Here is a 20,602-nt window from a genome sequence, read left to right as displayed (position 1 = left end):
AAAAGTGCTATGTCCAGCTGTCTTGCCATTTCTCTGGTAGTCAGACGACGTCCCGGATCAACAAAGTGTTCACTTTAGAAATGATCTGGTCGTTTGAGCCTGTCGATCGCCGCTCGGTGCGTGGCGCACCATCCGCCGCTGTGGGCCGTCTTTAATCCAGTTGTAATTGTCCTTAATCTGTGTGATCCCCATAAGATCTTCACCAAAAGCCATCTGAATTTTCCAAATGGTTTGCACTTGGCTCTGTCTCACACTTTTTGGAAAAACTTTGATGAAGCAAAGCGGCAGTCAATCAGCCAATTTCCTGACAATGAAAATCCGACAAGGGGGCTGGACCACTCCTCCCACAAGGCGTGCTCACAGGCGAATGACGCAACCGACAGGCGTGAAAAAACTCACACATGCACACGAAGGTTCAAGCTTGGCTGATGCAATCACACATGATTCAAATTGATATAGTTTTTGTAAAAAATAAAAACTTTTTAACTTTTGTAACAGACCTCGTATTGAGCTAAAATGCTAATATTTATGCAGAAAAATTAATTAAAAATATTCAGTGATTTAAAATACAAAAACAAGAGGTGTATCTCATGCAGCCAGTGGAGTACTATGATTCCCCACTGATTTTGAGTCAATTGATCACATGACCTGGATGCTATTGAGCTAAAATGCTAATATTTACATATAAAAATTAATTACAAATATTTTGAGATTTAAAATGTAAAAACAAGAGGTGTATCTCATGCAGCCAGTGGAGTACTACGATTCCACACTGATTTTGAGTAAATTGATCACATGACCTGGAAGCTATTGAGCTAAAAAGCTAATATTTACCTATAAAAATAAATAAATAAATAAAACAATTCAGACATTTAAATTGTAAAAACAAGAGGTGTATCTTATGCAGCCAGTGGAGTACTATGATCTCACACTGATTTTGAGTAAATTGATCACATGACCTGGAAGCTACTGAGCTAAAATGCTAATTTTTACATATAAAATTAATTTAAAAAAAAAAATTCAGAGATTTAAATGGTAAAAACAAGAGGTGTATCTCATGCAGCCAGTGGAGTACTATGATCGCACACTGATTTTGAGTCAGTTCATCCATAACCTGGAAGCTATTGAGCTAAAATGGTAATATTTATATATAAAATTATATTCAGCAATTTAAAATGCAAAAACAAGGGGTTTATCTCATACAGCCAGTGGACTACTATGATTCCACACTGATTTTGAGTCAATTGATCCCATAACCTGGAAGCTATTGAGCTAAAATGCTAATACGGTAATTACATATATAAATTAACAAAAAAAAATTCGAGATTTAAAATGTAAAAACAAGAGGTGTATCTCATGCAGCCAGTGGAGTACTATTATTCCATTTTTCACATTAGGTTCAGTTACCTTGAAGCGTCTTTTAATATTCATAACATCATGATCACAGTAGAAAGGCCCCACCATTTTAAAATGCTTCCTTTTTTTTATAGCCTGTTTATCTGAAATTGAATCAAGATATAGCTTAAAATCTATAGCAAATGTGATGAAATTTTCATCACAGATACATATTAGGCCATGGAAGAACCAATTAAATTTTGGAGGTGATCCAGATCTGGATTCTGGATCAAATTTCATTTTTTATAGTTGTTGAAGGATTACTGTTAGCAGGATTACATCAAAACTACTTGAACAGATTTTGAAAAAATTTTCAACACAGATACATATTAGGCCATTGGAGAACCCATTAAATTTTGGAGGTGATCTGGATCAAGTTTCACTTTATATAGGCTTTGAAGGATTACATCAAAACTACTTCACGGATTCTCACCAGATTTGCACCACAGATAGATAGTTGGGCATGGAAGACTCCACTGAATTCTGGAGATGATCCAGATCTGGATTGGTTGACATCAGAGATCTCTGATTGCTCTTGTGTTGATAATCTTACAAAGCGCTTGGACTGAACTGAATTTGTTCCTGTCAGCCTCAACATGTCCAGGGACTATCTTTCACTCGAATTTTGTGGAGATTTGCAAAATGAAACATTTTTGCTGAGTGCGGACAATAGCCAGTCCGAAAATGGATGACTTCATTTTGCCAGGAGCCACCGTGGTCGGCATCTTGGATTTGCAAAAATGGCGGCTTAAAATGGGATTTTTTCAATATCTCAGCTTCTCTGTGACCAAAGATGTTGATTCCTGTGGCTAAATACTTTTTCAGGATGAAGGACTCCAGCAGTACCACTTAGAAAAGACAACTACCATGGTGGCTTTGAGGAAAATGAACCTTTGGATGTGGGAGGAAACCCACGAAGACACGGAGAGCACTTGCAAACTCCACACAGAAAAGCCACAGGTGGGAATCAATCCCATGAACTTCTTGCTGTGAGGCAAGAGTGCTAACCACTAAGCACCATGCTGCCCACGGTTTTATCAGTGTCATCAAAATTATTTAAACCCAACTACTGCAGATGAATCTGCAGCTAATTGCTTGACGTTCTCTCAGGACTGGATTAGAAACATTAGCTGTGATGCAAACAGAGGGACGAAACAGACACCCATGTTTGTGTTTGAAGTTAATCTGCACTGTGGGTGTTCTATTGTTCTCAATGCAGACAACACCGTGAAGGTCAACAGAAATTTTATTCAGTGAAACATCACAACACAGGAAACTCGTGTTTTCAAATGATCAGGGGGCCTCATTTATAACCATTGCGCATGCACAAAACAGGACCTAAAATTTGTTTTCACATCTCTCAACTCATCATCAAAATGCCTGCCACAAGAAAAATATGCTATATTATAAAACAATTTTTTGAGGAAGACGACAATTCCAAAAGGTATGGTGCATCTAGTATTCACAGCACTTCACTTTTTCCACATTTTATGTTACAGCCTTATCGCAAAATGGAGTAAATTAACTTTTTTCCTCTCAAAATTCTACTCACACCCCGTAATGCCATAATAAAAAAAAAATTTTAAAAAATGAGGTGGGCTTCATAGATAATTGGCAAAGCTTCTGGGGAAAACCTGGTCTTGTTAGGAGAGACGGCATCCATCCCACTTTGGATGGAGCAGCTCTCATCTCTAGAAATCTGGCCAATTTTATTAAACCCTCCAAATTGTGACTATCCAGGGTTGGGACCAGGAAGCAGAGTTGTAGTCTTACACACCTCTCTGCAGCTTCTCTCCCCCTGCCATCCCGCCAATACCCCATCCCTGTAGAGATGGTGCCTGCTCCCAGACCACCAATAACCAGTAAAAATCTATTTAAGCATAAAAATTCAAAAAGAAAAAATAATATAGCACCTTCAACTGCACCACAGACTAAAACAGTTAAATGTGGTTTATTAAATATTAGGTCTCTCTCTTCTATGTCCCTGTTAGTAAATTATATAATAATTGATCAACATATTGATTTATTCTGCCTTACAGAAACCTGGTTACAGCAGGATGAATATGTTAGTTTAAATGAGTCAACACCCCCGTATCACACTAACTGTCAGAATGCTTGAAGCAGGGGGTCGAGGAGGAGGATTAGCAGCAATCTTCCACTCCAGCTTATTAATTAATCAAAGACCCAGACAGAGCTTTAATTCATTTGAAAGCTTGACTTTTAGTCTTGTCCATCCAAATTGGAAGTCTCAAAAGCCAGTTTTATTTGTTATTATCTATCGTCCACCTGGTTGTTACTGTGAGTTTCTTTGTGATTTTTCAGACCTTTTGTCTGACTTAGTGCTTAGCTCAGATAAGATAATTATAGTGGGTGATTTTAACATCCACATAGATGCTGAGAATGACAGCCTGAACACTGCATTTAATCTATTATTAGACTCGGCTTCGCTCAAAATGTAAATGAGCCCACCCACTACTTTAACCACACTTTAGATCTTGTTCTGACATATGGCATAGAAATTGAAGACTTAACAATATTCCCTGAAAACCCCTTGTTGTCTGATCATTTCTTAATAACATTTACATTTACTTTAATGGACTACCCAGCAGTGGGGAATAAGTTTCATTACAGTAGAAGTCTTTCTAAAAGTGCTGTAACTAGGTTTAAGGATACGATTCCTTCTTTGTTATGTTCTTCAATGCCATATACCAACACAGTGCAGAGTAGCTACCTAAACTCTGTAAGATAGATTATCTCATCAATAGCTTTACATCCTCATTGAGCACAACTTTGGATGCTGTAGCTCCTCTGAAAAAGAGAGCCTTAAATCAGAAGTGCCTGACTCCGTGGTATAACCCACAAACTCACTTAAAGCAGATAACCCGTAAGCTGGAGAGGAAATGGCGTCTCACTAATTTAGAAGATCTTCATTTAGCCTGGAAAAAGAGTCTGTTGCTCTATAAAAAAGCCCTCCGTAAAGCTAGGACGTCTTACTATTCATCACTAATTGAAGAAAATAAGAACAACCCCAGGTTTCTTTTCAGCACTGTAGCCAGGCTGACAAAGAGTCAGAGCTCTATTGAGCCGAGTATTCCTTTAACTTTAACTAGTCATGACTTCATGACTTTCTTTGCAAATCAAATTTTAACTATTAGAGAAAAAATTATTCATAACCATCCCAAAAACATATCTTTATGTTCAGCTGCTTTCAGTAATGCTGGTATTTGGTTAGACTCTTTCTCTCCGATTGTTCTATCTGAGTTACTTTCATTAGTCACTTCCTCCAAACCATCAACATGTCTATTAGACCCCATTCCTACCAGGCTGCTCAAGGAAGCCCTACCATTAATTAATGCTTCGATCTTAAATATGATCAATTTATCTTTATTAGTTGGCTATGTACCACAGGCTTTTAAGGTGGCAGTAATTAAACCATTACTTAAAAAGCCATCACTTGACCCAGCTATCTTAGCTAATTATAGGCCAATCTCCAACATTCCTTTTCTCTCAAAAATTCTTGAAAGGGTAGTTGTAAAACAGCTAACTGATCATCTGCAGAGGAATGGTCTATTTGAAGAGTTTCAGTCAGGTTTCAGAATTCATCATAGTACAGAAACAGCATTAGTGAAGGTTACAAATGATCTTCTTATGGCCTCAGACAGTGGACTCACCTCTGTGCTCGTCCTGTTAGACCTCAGTGCAGCTTTTGATACTGTTGACCATAAAATTTTATTACAGAGATTAGAGCATGCCATAGGTATTAAAGGCACTGCACTGCAGTGGTTTGAATCATATTTATCTAATAGATTACAATTTCTTCATGTAAATGGGGAGTCTTCTTCACGGACTAAGGTTAATTATGGAGTTCCACAAGGTTCTGTGCTAGGACCGATTTTATTCACTTTATACATGCTTCCCTTAGGCAGTATTATTAGAAAGCATTGCTTAAATTTTCATTGTTATGCAGATGATACCAGCTTTATCTATCCATGAAGCCAGAGGACACACACCAATTAAACTGCAGGAATGTCTTACAGACATAAAGACATGGATGACCTCTAATTTCCTGCTTTTAAATTCAGATAAAACTGAAGTTATTGTACTTGGCCCCACAAATCTTAGAAACATGGTGTCTAACTAGATCTTTACTCTGGATGGCATTACCCTGACCTCCAGTAATACTGTGAGAAATCTTGGAGTCATTTTTGATCAGGATATGTCCTTCAATGCGCATATTAAGCAAATATGTAGGACTGCTTTTTTGCTTTTGCGCAATATCTCTAAAATTAGAAAGGTTTTGTCTCAGAGTGATGCTGAAACGCTAATTCATGCATTTATTTCTTCTAGTCTGGACTATTGTAATTCATTATTATCAGGTTGTCCTAAAAGTTCCCTGAAAAGCCTTCAGTTAATTCAAAATGCTGCAGCTAGAGTACTGACGGGGACTAGAAGGAGAGAGCATATTTCACCCATATTGGCTTCTCTTCATTGGCTCCCTGTTAATTCCAGAATAGAATTTAAAATTATTCTTCTTACTTATAAGGTTTTGAATAATCAGGTCCCATCTTATCTTAGGGACCTCATAGTACCATATCACCCCAGTAGAGCGCTTCGCTCTCAGACTGCAGGCTTACTTGTAGTTCCTAGGGTTTGTAAGAGTAGAATGAGAGGCAGAGCCTTCAGCTTTCAGGCTCCTCTCCTGTAGAACCAGCTCCCAATTCGGATCAGGGATGCAGACACCCTCTCTACTTTTAAGATTAAGCTTAAAACTTTCCTTTTTTGCTAAAACTTATAGTTAGGGTTGGATCAGGTGACCCTGAACCATCCCTTAGTTATGCTGCTATAGACTTAGAGTGCTGGGGGGTTCCCATGATGCACTGAGTGTTTCTTTCTTTTTGCTCTGTATGCACAACTCTGCATTTAATCATTAGTGATTGATCTCTGCTCTCTTCCACAGCATGTCTTTTTCCTGATTCTCTCCCCTCAGCCCCAACCAGTCCCAGCAGAAGACTGCCCGTCCCTGAGCCTGGTTCTGCTGGAGATTTCTTCCTGTTAAAAGGGAGTTTTTCCTTCCCACTGTCACCAAGTGCTTGCTCATAGGGGGTCGTTTTGACCGTTGGGGGCAACTGTTTGTTGTGATTTGGCGCTATATAAATAAAATTGATTTGATTTGATATTGAAAACATGAAAAATATTTGGGGTTTTTTGCAAATTTATTACAAATGAAAAAAAAACGAAATCACTTGTATACAAGTATTCACAGCCTTTGCTCAATACTAAGTTGATGCATTTTGGAAGCAATTACAGCCTCAACTCTTCTTGAATATTGTGGCCAGTCTAAGGCACACCTGTGCAAGAGTCATGCTGTTCAATCAGCATCTTGATATGCCACACCTGTGAGGTGGGATGGATTATATCAGCAAAGGAGAAGTGCTCACTAACAGATTTAAACAGATTTGTGAACAATATTTGAGAGGAAGAGGTCTTTTGTGTACAATGGCCCCCCTCTATTTAGGCCACCTGTACTGTAGACTAAAAGTGGTCACATCAGAGGGGCGGCCTTTGTTGAGGGGGAGACAAAATCCAGCATGTGTACAATATTCGACAACATATTGCTACAAGCATGAAGTATGGGGAAAAACATCATAGATTTATTGACTGCAATCAGAGACAAACTATGTCTTCCACTTACTCTCAGTCGAAAACTTCACAGCACAAGAACTGTATCCTTTAAAGTCACAAAAATCAAAACAAGATCGGTCCACAAAACAGGTACATAAAACCGTTAACTTGCCTGGCAACATCTGATGCCTAGGAAACTTCATCCATTACCATCAGGACATGATGCAAGAGTTTCTTCCTGTAGTGCATCTTCAGTGTTTGTATGAATGTTGTTGATCTGCATTTTACCAACACTGAAAACAACAGCTAACTTTCAGGAACCTTCTCCTTTCTCATTCAAACAAGTGACTTTTACCTTTTCTTTCAAGGTTAAAGCTTTTCTTTTCCGAGATGTGGAAGTTTTGCCAACGGGAACTATTTTTCTTCTTTTTTTTTTACTGGAGTTTACTGAAGCTCACATTTGTAGGAGAGTTTGGACACGACCTCTGTGGGAAAACATGTTTGGGAATTTCTGCAGAATGGCCATTGTTGAGATTTTCCTCCTTTTGAGTGGGCCGCCAACTTTAAAGAGTAGGTGTACACCTACTCTTTAAAGTTGTGTGAACACAGTTCTTTTTTTTTTTAAAGTTTACCACTCTTCTTAAATTATAACAAGCAGGATGATCCTGCCTCCTCCTGCTTTCTGTGTGTGTGAGGTGATCAGAGAGAACAGCGAGCCATTTGTAGTGATGCCACTGCATTAATGCATCTAGAATCTTTGGAAGTATAAATTAAATTGGTTAATTTACCTTTTTCTTCAGAAATATGAACCTTTTGTATTGTCCCTGTATGAAATTAGACTGCATGCAAGTTTAGACAGACACCGCCAACAACCTTTGACAGAGAGGTTTTATTTTTTGTTTTGAGTGCATCTGGCACAGACTGCAAAAATGAAGCCCAGCACCGCATGAACAGTCTCAAAACATAGATCTAATGATGGATTTTATCTTTTTCATAATTTGTGTGGCCAGGAAAACTTTGCCCTGTTTGTGGATGTGCCGTGGTATCATGTTGTGCCATGCTAAGCTAAGCAGCTACATGTGGGACACTGGTGAGTCTCGCTGAGGAAGCCGCTTCTGTAATCGTGGAGTCAGACAGAACGTGACGACAAGTGACCGCTGTTAACTGGAAAAAAGGAGGTTTGTGTTACTGGCTAAGCTGAGCTAAACTGATAGCTAAAGACAGCACCACGCAGTAGAACAATAATTCTACATGGCTCTATGTGTGAACACAACAGCGACACTGCTTTCACGGTATGTAATCATTATTATTTAGTCTTAGTGAGACAGTTCAAAAATAATGAAGCCAAAGTGTGACATAACCATCAACATTTAAAAGTGGTTGTTTTTGTGAAATGTTATCATTTTAGGTATGGTTATATATCAGAGTTTTAATATTTCTTTTGGTCTCAGTTTAGTCATAGCTAGAAATTATCAGCGCATATATACTATAATGTGCTAGAGCGTAACTGTTGGGTTTGCACCCTGTTTTTAAAGAAATGAGAGACACAAACACTGAAAAGAAACCAGTCAGAGAGAGACAAATATATATATATATGTATTACTGTGTGTTACTATGAAGCACAAACAAACAAACTGAGAAAATACAAGGTTATTTCTTTAACATTCAACTTTAAATGATAATGCTAAATATCAATGTCACACAAAATTGATGAAAAAAAGTGCTATTTTTGGGGTAAATTTCGTGCATATCTCAGGAACCGTGCGGAATTTTTCCATAAAATTTTCAGTACCTGTAAAAGAGACTATAGGCAACTCACAGATAAATCTGAATGGTGCTAAATAAAATAATGGCTTGTCCATGACAAATACAATGCAAATCAGCAGTTAGGCTTCATTATTTTTGAACTAGGCCATATGCAATGGTTTTTGTTTTTTCCTGACTACACCACGGGTTACAAAGAGGTGGAGACGGCCATATGTTGATCGCAAAATACAAGAATTTGTCTTCAAAGCCAAATGAAAGCCATATTACATTTGGAGACAAATAGGAACCAAGATTACTGTGTGTACTGGTGAAAGTCATGAAGTGGACTGTAACTGGACACAGGCTTTATGGCTAAAAATAGCTCTGAATCTGTCATGCATTTTTTAGATGCTGTATGGCTAATTTTATTTTTTTATCAGCTACATCAGGACTCGCACAAGTTAAAGAGTTGGAAGTAATGATTCATAATCTAGTATATAGTTTTTTAAAAGACAGTATTGATTGGAGTGAGACATATCCTTTAAAATGGACAAAATATTGAAGATGATCTGGTGCATCACATCGCACAACATAAAAACTAACACAAAAACAGTGCAAAACACAGTAAATTCATCCCAATGCTGAATGACAAGAGCTGTAATCCAATTAATAAACGCTTAATAAAAACAGAAAGTTTACATTTACTCTCTGTCTCATGGTGCTAAAGTGCCTGACGCACCTCTCTGCTGCTCACAGATTAAAAGGGACCTGTTGTAAATTTTTTGGTAAAATAGCATCATTCAAAGTGGTAAATAAAACAAATATTTAGTTATTTTCAAAAAATAGCATTTTCTATTAATAATAATAGCTCTAAACATGTTTGGTAAAAGTAAATCGCCACTAGAGGCACTGCAATCGTGATGTAAGAGTGTGGGGTATTGTGTTTATATAGAGCTGGAAGCCAGATGCTCTGGAGCTCTTTCACTTATTCCACAGAGGCCAAACAGTGTAATTTAACATTTTTTATATTTAATTTTATTTTTGTGCTGGTGGATCATGGGATGTATTCATTGCGAGGAAGAGTTGACTGATGGCTGTAATAAATACTGACGTCACGTTAATGATTGAGGCGCAGCTGTCACTCTTCAACTTTTAAAATAAGTTAATTTTCTTCTTGTGGAACAAAACACCCACATTCTCTGGTTAAGGCTAAAAACACAGAGGGACTTCTTTTAAAACATTACATTTCTTCAGTCATGACAAGGAACTATTTTCAGACGTTGTCGACAATCAGGACGCCATATGTGGATAAGTTTTCATCAAGCTGTAATGACGAATCAGACTGAAATGGTGTAACAGGTAAGATTAAGACTTTGGCTGTGGCTTGCCCCACATTTACATACTTACTAAATTCAAATAATGTTAGGACTGCAGTATTTTTCAGCAACGTTTTTGGTTTTGAAACCATTGTCAGCGGAACAAGCACGTGAGTCGCCATCATGTTAGTGGCTGCGTCTATAAGTGAGTGAGTCACTCTCTATTTTTAGACAAGCGTATAAACAGCCGGCCAAGTCTGTCCAGACACAGAGGTTAATCCCGCTGATCGCACTTGAACGGTGAATTATTTGTCCGTCTGTCTTACCGACATTCTCCCTCTGTTGCACATAGAATTCAATACAGATACATTAAGGCAGGAGCTTGGTCCCCACACACGTTATACAAATTCTGACCAATCAGATACGTTCTTTATCTTTTTTTATTTTATCAATTTATTAATTGCTGAAAAAAAACATAAGAAGGGTGGTAAATGCATGTTTTTAGTAAGTTTTATCAAATAAAATAAGAATTTTTGAACTAGTCCATCTTTAAAGCTACTGTATGTAAGGTTTGAACACAGGAGCAATCACCATGTCCATCCAATAGTAACATGTTTTAAACCTTTTAAACATTATTTACAACCTATGCATAACATCAAATGCCATGAAATGTCTCATCCAATAACTGATATGTTTGGACATAAAGACAGAAATAATCTAAGTGGAAATGGTGAATGATTTTATTTTATTTTACATTTATTTGCATTGGCAAACTCATTTCTAGCACCAAAATAGTTAATCCACATGAATAAAGGTGCATTTTCAATAAAGATTTGAAGAGTTTTCAAAAACTAAACTCATACTGAACCGTGATGTCTAAACAGGTGTGAACTGAACAGTGATTTCTGTGTACCATTACACATATTTGCTCAGATGTTTTTTTTTTCCTCCAAATCTTTTACCACACAAAGACTGCATCTCAGTTTAGTAGTTGCAAGCTTCTAAGGCTGTAATCATAGACTTTGTGGTGCGTGTGGGCTGTCCCATTTCAAAGCCTGTTTGTGAAGTGGCCAACGTGTGCAGCCTTCTTTCCCCCCTAAAACAAAGGATACAACAGATGCATCTTTCATAGCCCAAACAGTCCTATGAGTCATTGGGCTTTTTCCTAGGACAAATAGTTGATTAAAAAGACAAAAGGACCCTTTCATGCTACATATGTACAAGTGTATACAAGTAATATTTACAAGTCTATAAAAGTAGGAGTAAATGATTACTAAACTACGGGCTATGCCCACTACCCCAACTTGGGGCGTATCAATGTTGCCAGGTAACAGGAGGTGATGGCAAGCAAACAGAACAGCAAAACACTCCATGGGCTAGACAGTCTCATTTCAGAATGATTTATTCAAGAGTTTCACCTGATTAAGCCCTTAGAAGTGTGCAAACCCTGAATTGGGACACAGCCTAAGAAGAGTCCAATTTCTTTCGGTTTTTCATTTATCTTTGATGTCAATGGGCCCCAAACCTGGGGTCTAAAGTTGCACCCTAGGCTCTATAGTTATCTTAACTAGATCTGGCATTGTATCCGAGGGCTCTCTTCAAGATGGTGATCGTTCCCTTAATCGCAGACAACTGCACCTCATGTGCACTTGGGTGACCGGGGATTGCCTCAAGGTATTTCTTCAGGTTCTTCTTCATCAGGCCTGTTACTCCCACCACAACTGGGATGATATCGATGTCTTTCAATGACCATGTTGTTCTTAGGTCATTTTTCAGGTCTTGGTATTTCGAGATCTTTCCCCTTTCAGCTCGATTCAGGCCGTAATCATTGGGGACTGTCACATCAATGATTTTGGCTGTTTTCTCTTGCTTGTTCCAGATGACAATATCAGGTTTGATTGCACCTCCTTCAATGTGTCTTCCTGCTGGGATCTCTTTGTCGTAGAAGATCGTTACTTTTCCGTTGGATGAGACTGGTGTTGGCTCGTGCTCCCAGACGTGTTCTTTGACTTCCATCTCCAGTTCCTTGCAGATCTTCCAGTGGAGATATTGACAGATCTTGTTGTGTCTGGATGTATAATGCCCATCTGCCATGAGGATCTGGCATGCTGAAGTTAGATGGTTTACACTCTCAACAGCTGTATGACAGAATCGGCATTTATCATTCTGTGAGATCCCTGCCATTTTTTTGAAGCCATTTGTTAGAAGTCCCTGATCTTGTGCTCCAATCAGAATTCTTTCTCCATCAAAACCAAGTTTTCCATTTTTTAGCCACTGCATTGATCCAACTTTGTCGATGTATTCCTTTTCAAGTTCTTCTTGGAAACGTCCGGCTCTTTTGTGTTGTTTCCGTCTTTCCACTCTATGTTTTCCTTCTCTTTTGCTGTATTGTTCTCTGGTTTGTCTTGCAAGTTTTGTTGCAGGCATGAGACTGTTGCTTTTTCTCTCTTGTAGAAGTTCTCCGCCAAAGTTTTTTGCCAGTTTAGTGATTGAGGTCCGTTCAGTTATGGCCTCGTGGTGTTGTGTGACCGTTTTTATGATTTCTTCTTCAGAGCTCTTTAAGTACTGTCCAATACTTATTATCGATGCTCTGTAGGCCTGGTTGATTTCAGTGAGACCCATACCGCCTTCTCTGCGAGGTAGATATATTCTGTCCATGCACTGATTTCTGTATGTGATTTTGTGGAGGGTGAGCATTTTTCTGGTTTTTGTGTCCAATTTATTAAGCTCACATTGTGGCCAGTTCACTATGCCAAACCCATAGGTCACCACTGGTATTGCAAACTGGTTTATGGCTGTGATCTTATTTTTTGGTGTCAGCTGTGTTTTGCAGATCTTTTTTAAGCGGTTTAGGTATTCTTTTGTTGTTTTTGTTCTCATTTTCTTGTGTTCAATTGAATTACTTTGTTCAATTCCCAAGTATTTGTATGTGGAGTCTGCAGCCAGGTCTTCAATGTAGCTCCCTTCATCCAATTGTATGTTTTCGGTTTTTGTCTTTTTTCCTTTTGTCATTGTGCATTTTGAGCATTTATCCAGTCCAAATTCCATGCCAATGTCTTTTGAGAACTTATGGGCAGTTTCCACAAATTGAGTGAGTCCGTTTTTTGTGTTGGCATAGATTTTCAAATCGTCCATGAACAACAGATGGTTCACAAGTTTTTGGTTTTCCTTTCCTTTCTCTTTACTTAAGTCATATCCGATGTCTTGCTCCTTCAGGATCTTGCTGAGCGGGTCCATGATTAAGCAGAATAAGAGAGGTGAAAGGCTGTCTCCTTGAAGTATCCCTCTCTGAACTCGTACGTCTGGGATTGTTATTTGTCCCTCTGTGTGATTGAGGGTGATGGTGGTGTTCCACTTGTTCATTTGTGCTCTCAGGAAAGTTCTTATTTCCTCATTGATGTTGTAGAGTTCTAAGCACCTCATGATCCAGGAGTGTGGTACACTGTCAAATGCGTTTTTGTAATCAATCCAAGCCATGCTGAGGTTCCTCTGCCTTGTTTTGCAGTCCTCCAGGATAACTTTGTCTGTCAGTAACTGGTCTTTAGCTCCTAATCTTCTTTTGGAACATCCTTTCTGTTCATTTTCCAGGTAGCCACCAGTGTCAAGATGTTCATAAATGGCATCAGTTATGATTCCTGTCAGCCATTTGTACGTTGTTGTTAGGCAGCAGATGGGTCTGTACTTGTTGGGAAGTTGTGTATCCTTGGTCTTTGGAATTAGGTTTGTGTTCCCTGTCGTTAGCCAGTCTGGTGTGTCCTCTTCTCCGTTCAATATTTTTGTGAAAGCCACAGCATAATGTTGGTGTAATGCTGTCAGTCTTTTCAGCCAAAAATTTGGGATTTTGTCGATGCCAGGTGCCTTGAAGTTACTGTATTCACTCATTTTCTTTCTGATCTCTTCTTCATTGATTACAATTGCTGGCATTTGTTGTTTGTCTTTGTTTTTCTGTTGTATTTTTTCAATCCACTCAGCCTCTTGGTGTTGTTTTGGGTCTTCAAAGAGTGGTCTCCAAAATTTTCAATTTCCTCTCTCTTAGATGGTTGTTGTACTTCTATTGTGTCATTTGCCAGCTTTCTGTACACTAGTCTGGGGTTTGTTGCAAATAGTTTGTTTATCTGTTTTGTTTGTATTTTCTTGTCTTTATTCCTAATTTGTGCTGCGAAAGCTTTTACTAAGGCTTGATGTTCAGCCAGCCTTCCACCTAGCAGTTTGTCTTCAACATTGTATTTTCTTTTAATGCGATTTATTTTTTTAAGATTCTTTTTGTGGTTCTTGTTTCCCAAAAATGTGGCCATTTAGGAGATCTCTGCTCTTAGGCAGCTGATTTTTTGTTGTCATTTCTTTTTCCATCGTGGCATGGTATTCTTTTTCTTATTTGTGGTACTGTTTCTCTCCAAATCTCGTGGGGCTAATTTACTTTGTATGTACCATGCCGCTCCATAATTTACAGAGTTTAACTCTGTCAATGTGGCTCCTTTTGGGACCAGTTTGGTCAGTCCTATGTTAACGTTTTGAAGGATATTTTTGAATTTTTTATTCTCCTTTAGTTTAGTCAGCTTTGGGCGCTCTTTCATGTTCATTTTTCTTGTTTCTTCAATCTTATTTGCCAATTCCTCTTCTAGTTCCTGTTCTTCTGGGTCTGTGTGCACCTGTGAATTATTTTGTAGATGAGCTGGTGAGTTGCTCGTTTTTTCGGGGGGCAATAAGTTGTTCGTTTTTTCGAGGGGCAGTGAGTTGTTCATTTTTTCGGGAGGCAGTAAATGGTTCGGTTTTTTGGGAGGCAGTGAATGGTTCGGTTTTTCGGGAGGCAGTGAATGGTTCGTTTTTTGGGGGGGCAGTGAGTTGCTCGTTTTTTGGGGGGGCAGTGAGTTGTTCGTTTTTTGGGGGGGCAGTGAGTTGTTCGTTTTTTCGGGAGGCAGTAAATGGTTCAGTTTTTCGGTAGGTAGTGAATGGTTCGGTTTTTCGGGAGGCAGTGAATGGTTTGTTTTTTTGGGAGGCAGTGAATGGTTTGTTTTTTCGGGGGGCAGTGGATGGTTTGTTTTTTCGGGGATATACTTTTTTTGAGGGCAATCATTTTTTGGTGGTGTAATGGGTTGCGTCAGAGGGCAGGGCTTCTCTTATCATTTTCTCAACCTCCTGTTGCATCGTTTTTATTTCATTATCTGAGAAATGTTTTTGTTTGATAAAGTTTGATTTTTGGGTTGTGAGATTCTTACAAGTGATGTCTTTCTTACTTGGGCATTGGTGGTGGAATATTTCTTGCCATTCTTTGGATGTCTTTGTCTGATTTTTGGGGTATTTTATTTTGGCATATTCTTTAGCCCACAACAGTATCCACTCTTCCTCCCTCTTCCACTGACTCCTTTTAAACTGGAGTTGCTTCCCTTTATCCAGCAACTGATAGTCTTTTATCGCTTCCTTTTGGGCTTCTTCCTTTATTTTTTTTTATTTCCTCAGCCGTCAGATATTTTGCGATCTGTGAGGCAATCGATTCCAGTTTTGCGGTTGTGGTGGCTTCTTTCTTTTGTGTAGGTAAATCCGCTTCTTTTATGCGTTCCTCAAATACTGCCTTTTTCTTTCTGCCCCACTTCTCATGCCTTGAGTAAGTGAAGCAGTGAAAGATCTTTTTTTTCTCTTCAATGGTCCAATTAACTGTAGTGTAATTTCGCTTGTTTCTTCTGGCCCATTGATGCTGTTGTTGCTGGAGTCCAGGATCAGAACTATGCTGATCTGGTAGATTATCCAGCTGAGTGTTCTTTTGTTCAGTTCCAGAACTGTCTGAACTCCTGCCACTGGTATCTGGTTGTAAATGACTGTTTGGACCTGAGTTGCTGGCTGGTTGTGGTCCTCCATCGTCCTCTCCATCAGCTTCTGCTATCAGTGTTCTGTGTACAGATGAGCTGCTGGCTACAGGCTTAGCCTCTGTGCTCTCATCACTTGGGCTTTGATGAAGCTGTGATGACGCTGGTTTTTCATCATCATTTTCACTCTTCACAGGGACGGCAGTGAAACCAAACTTGGTGAGATCTGCCTCCTCCAGCTGCTGAAGCTGCTCTCCCTGCTGACTTATCCACAGCTTCTCTTCTTCTTTAATGTCCTCCTGGTCAACACTCAGATTCCATTCCTGGTGTTCAGGGAGAGTTTCTTCTTTAATCACCAACAACGGCTGCATGTCTTGTAGTCAGTAGAAGAGCGGAGAGAAATCCAGGCACCGAGGAGTCAGTCCATTCACGGGGCGGGAGCGGCCTTTCTTTCTTTCATTTCATTTGCCTTGAATTTCCTTCTACAAGAGTGCAGTGGGCCCCAGACCCGGGGTCTAAAGCTGCACCCTTAACATTACTGGCTTTGTATCCGAGGGCTCTCTTCAAGATGGTGATCTTTCCTCTCCTCAAATACTGCCTTTGATCTCCTGCCCCACTTCTCAAGTTTGAGTAGGGGAAGCAGTGAGAGATCTTTTTTCTTCTCCCCAATGGACCAATTTACAATGATGCAGTTTCACTGGATTCTTTTAGCCCATTGATGGTGTTGTTGCTGGGGTCCAGGATCAGAACTATCTGGTGGATGACACCGCTGATCTGGTGGATGACCCAGCTGAGTGCTGCTACAGAGGAGATGTCTCCCCACAGCACTGGGAGAAGTTGCACCATTTTCTTCATACACCCAGGTGCCTAGGCGCTTTGTGGAGGTTTTAGCTGGGGTTTGTTTCTTTTGAAACATCCTCATACCAAGATCGCTCCTGGCAAACCCCTTCACAGTGGGACCGAGGACAATTTGGATGTGTTTAGTCAGGTTGCTTTTATCTCGAAAGCTCTTTGTACAGGCAGAACAGCCAAATGGTTTTTCACCTGTATGACCTCTCGTGTGAGCTCAGAATGCTGTTTTGTACAAATCTTTTACCACACTCAGAACAGACAAATGGTTTGTCTCCTGTGTGAATTTTCATATGAGTTTCCAGATTCCCTTTTTGCCTAAATGTTTTACCACACTCTGAACAGTCAAAGGGTTTCTCACAATTTCTTTTTTTACAGAGTGTAATGGGCCCCAACCCTGGGGTCTACAGTTACATCCTAATCATTAATCATTATTGGCATTGTATCCGAGGGCTCTCTTCAAGATGGTAACTGTTCCTTTAACTGCGGATATCTGCACCTCATGGGCACTTGGGTGACCAGGGATTGCCTCAAGATATTTCTTCAGGTTCTTCTTCATAAGCCCTGTTGCTCCCACCACGACTGGTATGATATCAATTTCTTTCAATGACCACGTTATTCGTAGATCATTTTTAAGGTCTTGGTATTTCGTAATTTTCTCCCTTTCAGCTCTATTCAGGCCATAGTCATTGGGGACTGTCACATCAATAATTTTTGCTGTCTTCTCTTGCTTGTTCCAAATGACAATATCAGGTTTTACTGCACCTCTTTCGATATGTCTTCCTGCTGGGATCTCTTTGTCATAAAAGACAATCACTTTTCCATTGGATGAGACTGGTGCTGGCTCATACTCCCAAACGTGTCCCTCTACTTCCACCTCCAGTTCCTTGCATACTTTCCAATGTAAATACTTACAGATCTTGTTATGCCGGCTTGTGTAATGTCCGTCTGCCATGAGGATCTGACATGCTGATACTAAGTGGTTTACACTCTCAACAGCTGCATGACAGAAACGGCATTGATCATTCTGTGATATTCCTGCCATTTTTTTGAAGCCATTTGTTAATAGTCCTTGGTCTTGCGCTCCAACTATAATTCTTTCCCCATCAAAACCAAGTTCTCCGTTTGTAAGCCAGCGCACAGATCCTTCTTTGTCTATGTATTCTTTTTCAAGTTCTTCTTGGAATCGGCCAGCCCTTTTGTGCTGTTTCCATCTATTCATTCGATGTTTTTGTTCTCTTTTGCTGTATTTTTCCCTGGCCTGTCTTGCTAGTGTCGTTGCAGGTGTCAGCTCATTACTTTCTCTCTCTCGCAAAAGATCTCCGCCAAAGTTTTCTGCCAATTTTATAATAGAGGTCTGTTGTGGCATAGTCTTAATATGATGTTGCATAACCTTTTTCATAACTTCTTCTTGAGAGCTCTTTAAGTACTGCCCAATACTTATTATAGATGCTCTATAAGCCTGGTTGATCTCCACTAGACCTAAGCCGCCTTCTCGACGAGGGAGATATATTCTATCCATACATTGATTTCTGTATGTAATTTTATGTAGGGTGAGCATCTTCCTAGTTTTAGTATCTAATTTGTTAAGCTCACCCTGTGGCCAGTCTACTATGCCAAAGCCATAGCTCAACACAGGCAATGCAAACTGGTTTATGGCCGTGATCTTGTTCTTTGGTATCAATTCTGATTTACAGATCTTCTTTAAGCGGTTTAAGTATTCTTGTGTTACTTTCTCTCTCATTTTTTTATGCTCTATTATAGTATTTTCTTCAATTCCCAGATATTTGTACGTGGAATCCTCAGCCAAATCTTCAATAACGTTCCCCTCATCCAACTGTATATTTTCTGTGACCTGCTTTTTACCACCTCTGATTGTACATTTAGAGCACTTATCTAGCCCAAATTCCATACCGATTTCCTTAGAAAAAGTATGGACTGCCTCCACTAATCTCCTGAGTCCCCTCTCTGAATCTGCAAATATTTTCAAGTCGTCCATAAACAGAAGGTGACTCACCACCTGTTTATGTTTTCTTCCTCTACCTCCATCTAAGTCATACCCAATGTCCAATTCCTTGAGGATCTTGCTTAATGGATCAATACTAAGACAAAAAAGGAGTGGAGAGAGACTATCTCCCTGGAATATCCCTCGCGTCACTTTTATGTCTGGGATTATTATCTGCCCCTCTGCATGGTTTAGAGTGATGGTGGTGTTCCACTTATTCATTTGTGTTTTCAAGAGAGATCTTACTTCCTTATTGATGTTATAAAGTTCTAGGCATCTCATAATCCATGAATGTGGGATTTTATCAAATGCCTTTTTATAGTCAATCCAAGCCATGCTGAGGTTTCTCCTCCTTCTTTTGCAGTCCTCCAGGATAGCATTGTCTATCAATAACTGGTCTTTAGCGCCTAATCTTTTTCTGAGACAACCTTTCTGCCCATTCTCCAGGTAGCCACCAGTGTCCAAATGTTCATAAACGGCATCGGCTATAATTCCTGTCAGCCATTTATACGTTGTTGTTAAGCAACAGATGGGTCTATACTTGTTGGGGAGCTGCGTTTCCTTGGTCTTTGGGAGTAGGGTTGTGTTCCCAGTCGATAGCCAGTCTGGTGTGTCCTCTTTTCCGTTCAATATTTTTGTGAAAGCTGCGGCATAATGGTGGTGCAGTGCTGTCAGCCTTTTTAACCAAAAATTTGGAACTTTATCAATGCCAGGTGCCTTAAAGTTACTATATTCATGAATTTTATTTCTTATCAATTCTTCAGTTATGATCATTGCTGGCATTTGCTGTTTATCTTTGTTTTTCCGTTTTATTATTTCAATCCACTCAGCCTCTTGGTGCTGTTTAGAGTCTTCAAACAATGGTCTCCAGAACCTCTCAACTTCTTCTCTCTCAGGTGGCTGTTGTACTTCTACTGTATCATTTACCATATTTCTATAGACTAGTCTAGGGTTGTTTGCAAACTGCTTGTTTATCTGTTTGGCCTTTATTTTCTTATCTTTGTTTCTAATTTGAGCGGCTAATGCTTTCACTATGGCTTGGTGCTCAGCCAGCCTCGCAGCCAGTTGTTTATCTTCAATATTGTATTTTCTTTTAATGCGATAGATTTTTCGAAGAAGGTTCCTTTTTTGACTTTGGCCTCCCAGAAATATCGACATCTGGGAGATCTCTGCTCTAAGGCGACTAATTTTCTGTTGTAATGTCTTTTTCCACCGCGGCACGCTATTCCTTTTCCTGATTTTGATTGTTCTGTCCGAATAATGGGGAACTAATTTACTTTGTATGTACCATGCCGCTCCATAATTTACACAATTTATTTCTGATAATGTGGTTCCTTGTGGGACCAGTTTAGTCAATCCCAGGTTGACTTTCTGCAGCATACTTTTGAACTTTTTATTCTCCTTTAATTTTATCAATTTAGGGCGCTCATCCACTTCAGTTCTCCTCGCTTCCTCAATTTTATTTGCCAATTCTTCTTCCAGCTCTAGTTGCTCTAGGTCCAAATGAATCTGTACATTGTTTTCTGGACAAGTTGGTGTATGGCTTGTTTTTTGGTGAGACAATGCTTGGTGTCTTTTTTGTGGAGGTGGTGTTTGATTTCCATCTTGTTGTGTTGATGCCTGATTCCGACTTCTCCTTTGGTGTGTGTTTCTCACCTGTATGAATTCTCATGTGTGTGCTCAGAGTGCTTTTTCATACAAATCTCTCACCACATTCAAAACAGCCAAATGGTTTATCTCCGGTGTGAATTTTTTTGTGCGTTTCCAGATTCTCTTTTTGTCTAAATGTTTTGCCACATTCAAAACAGCCAAATGGTTTCTCTCCCGTGTGAATTCTCATATGTTTTATCACATCACTTTTTTGTCTA

The sequence above is a fragment of the Thalassophryne amazonica genome, chromosome 12 (genome assembly GCF_902500255.1).
Source record: "Thalassophryne amazonica chromosome 12, fThaAma1.1, whole genome shotgun sequence".
NCBI lineage: Eukaryota > Metazoa > Chordata > Actinopteri > Batrachoidiformes > Batrachoididae > Thalassophryne > Thalassophryne amazonica.
Note: the sequence above shows the minus strand (reverse complement) of the source record.